Source organism: Gossypium arboreum, chromosome 7, assembly GCF_025698485.1.
Source record: "Gossypium arboreum isolate Shixiya-1 chromosome 7, ASM2569848v2, whole genome shotgun sequence".
In the NCBI taxonomy this organism is placed as follows: Eukaryota; Viridiplantae; Streptophyta; class Magnoliopsida; order Malvales; family Malvaceae; genus Gossypium; species Gossypium arboreum.
Window position 1 is genome coordinate 42505725 of NC_069076.1, and position 3223 is coordinate 42508947.

Genomic DNA, 3223 nt, shown 5'->3' on the forward strand with positions numbered 1-3223 from the left:
GAAGAGTGATTGTTTTGTCTTCCACACAAAGTGTGAGGTCACTTATGCCAACATCAATAATTGTTCTAAGAGTTGCTAAAAAGGGCCTTTCTAAAATCAAAGGAGTGTTGCTATCCTCCTCTATGTCTAGAATAATGAAGTCAACGGGAAATATAAATTTATCGATTTTAGCTAGCACATCTTCAACAATACCCCTAGGAAATATTATAGTTTTATCTGCTAATTGAATGCTCATCCTAGTCGTTTGGGTTTCACAAGACCTAGTTGTTTAAACATTTTGTAAGGCATGACGTTAATACTTGCCCCGAAATAAGCTTATGCATTATTAACATCTTAACTACCAATTAAGCAAGGAATTGTAAAACTCCCTAGGTCATTCAATTTGTTGGGTAGTTTATTCTGAAGAATGGCTGAGCAAACCGTATTCAGCTCCACATGCGACCTTTCATCTCATTTAACTTTCATTTATTTGTTAGAAGCTCCTTTAAAAATTTGACTACGTTTGGCGTCTGTGAAAGTGCTTCAATAAATGGTAAGTTAATATGTAGTTTCTTTAAAAGTTTAAGGAATTTACCAAATTTTTCATCTGAGTGGTCTTTCCTTGTCGCATTGGGGTATGGCACACGAGGTTTTTATTCTGTACTTACCAGTTTCTACTCATTGTGGTCGATCTTACCTTTACCTTTGCTTATCTCAGTTTCTTTCCTTGGTTCTGGTGCAGGTGTGACTAACCCTTCCTCATCTTGACTAGTAATCGCGTTGAGTTGCTCCCTTGGGTTAGATTCTGTGTTGCTTGGCAAGCTACCTTGTGGTCGTTCAGAAATCAACTTGGCAAGCTGTCCAATCTGAGTTTCGAGCCCTTCGATTGATGCTTGTTGATTTTTGAGTGTTGTCTCGATATTCTAAAAATGAGTTTCTGACACCGATATAAACTTTGAGAGCATCTCTTCAAGGTTCATCTTCTTTTCCTATTGGTAGGGTGGTTGTTGGTAGCCTGGAGGTGGTCTCTGATTTCCTTAGCCTCCCCATGAGAAATTTGGGTGGTTCTTCCAACCTGCATTGTAAGTGTTACTATATGGATTGTTTTGAGATCGAGGATTATTACCCGTGTAATTTAACTGCTCGTTATCCATGTTGTGGCCATAAGGTTGGTGTTCTAAATTGATTGATCCACCCCCACTTGCTTCGCACTGCATTACTGGGTGAACTTGTAAAGAACTAAGAAAACCATCGATTTTCTTATTCAAGAATTTTACCTGATTAGAGAGCATGGTGACCGAATCGACGTTATAAACACCAGCTATTTTCGTTGGCTTTGTCCTCATCAGTTGCCACTGATAATTATTCAGTGACATCTCCTCTATATACTCATAAGCATCTCCAGGTGTTTTATTATTGATGGTTCCGCCAGCAGCTGCGTTAACCATTTGTCGAGTCGAAGGATTTTGGCCATTATGAAAGGTTTGAACCTGTAGCTAGAGTGGTAACCCATGGTGAGGGCATCTTTGCAAAAGGTCTTTGTATCTCTCCCATGCATCGTAGAGTGTTTCTGAATCCATCTGCACAAAAGAAGAGATATCATTACGTAATTTAGCTGTTTTAGCCAGCAGAAAATATTGAAGTAAAAACTTTTTGGTCATTTGTTCCCAAGTAGTAACTGACCCTCGTGGTAACGAGTTTAACCACTGTTTAGCTTTGTTCCTTAATGAAAAGGGAAACAACCGAAGACGTATGGCATCATCAAAAACACCAATGATTTTAAATGTGTCGCATAGTTCCAAAAAGTGTGCCAAGTGAAAGTTGGGATCTTCGTCCTGCAAACCATCAAACTGAACAAATTGCTGTATCATTTGAATTGTGTTAGGTTTCAGTTCAAAAGTATTTGCAGCTATAGCAGGTCTAACTATGGTCAATTCAGTTCCTGTTAAAGAAGGTTTAGCATAATCATACATAGTGCGCGGAGCAGGATTTTGATTAATAGCAATAGCAAGAGGTAGCGGATTTTATTCGTTCTAAGCCATCTCCTCGGTGGTGGTTGAAGTATCTTCCTCTTGCTCTTCTGTGTAACGTAAGCTTCACCTTATTTCTCTTTGGTTTCTACGAACTGTGCGATCGATCTCACTATCAAAAAGCAATGGTCCTAACGGGTTTTTTCTACTCATAAACTATAAGAACCTATCAGAAAAAGGGAAAAAGAAGAATTAGTAATAAAATTTAGAATAAAATTTAAATTGACGTAAAAGTAAATGGCTAAAGTAATAAAAATTGAGTGTTACTAATATCTTAGTTCCCCGGCAACGGTGCCAAAAACTTGATGCGTGATATTCGTGACAAGTTTTAAATATTTATAATGAGTCATTCTTGAAACTAAATATTATCACGATGAAGACAAGTGTACCTATTGAACAGTAGTATAGTTTTAGCAAGACTGCATTGTCGAACCCAAAGGAACTAAAAGTACTAGTAATGTCTGTCTTTTTATTATCTAGCCTAAGAATAATGGGGTCTGTTTTAACTAACTAATTTACTAAACTAAGAAACCACAAAAAATAGAATTGGGGAACTACTTTTTGAAAAACGATTGACTTAAGACAATACCTAAGGAAAAATCGACGTAGACTTCACTTGTTATTTAACTCTGAATCGGACGATTTATTCATTTGATTTGATCCGTAGAAATCCCCAAGTTATATTATTATCCCTCTCGAGACTAACAACGTCTAACCCTAGGTTGAATAAATGAAACCTTTATAATTAACTCCCTAGGGTTGCATTAACTCGATCTATGGATCCCATTATTAGGTTTCACCCTAATCTGGCAAAATCTTGTCACCCTATCTCATGTGTGCAACCAACTCCGCTTAATTATGAAAAATGTACTCTTAGACAGGGTCTATTCCTCCTCTGAATAAGAGCTTAACTTGAGTCAATATCCTGGAATATCAAAACAAGAATTAAGAACACATAATTAAGAACAAGTCAATTATTTATCATACAATTCAGATAATAATAACAAGATCTATCTTAGGTTTCATTCCCCTTAGGTATTTAGGAGTTTTAGTTCATAACTGAAAAGGTAAACATCTCAGAAGAAAAATAAATACAAAACATAAAGAAAAACCCAAAACTCCTGAAGGGAAATTGAGGGGAGATCTTCAGTCTTGATGATGAATCCGACTTCTGATATGGATCAATCGGCTTTCCTTGAGCAGTTCCTTGCCTC

The 3223-nt window shown here is 36.9% G+C and overlaps 1 non-coding gene across 1 annotated transcript; it reads left to right on the forward strand.

Annotated features, from left to right (window-relative positions):
- Window positions 1-1485: 1485 nt before the first annotated feature.
- LOC128296022 (small nucleolar RNA R71) lies at window positions 1486-1592 on the forward strand. The gene has a single exon (XR_008286569.1). It is a non-coding gene; the product is annotated as a small nucleolar RNA R71 (small nucleolar RNA).
- The last annotated feature ends 1631 nt before the right edge of the window (window positions 1593-3223 follow it).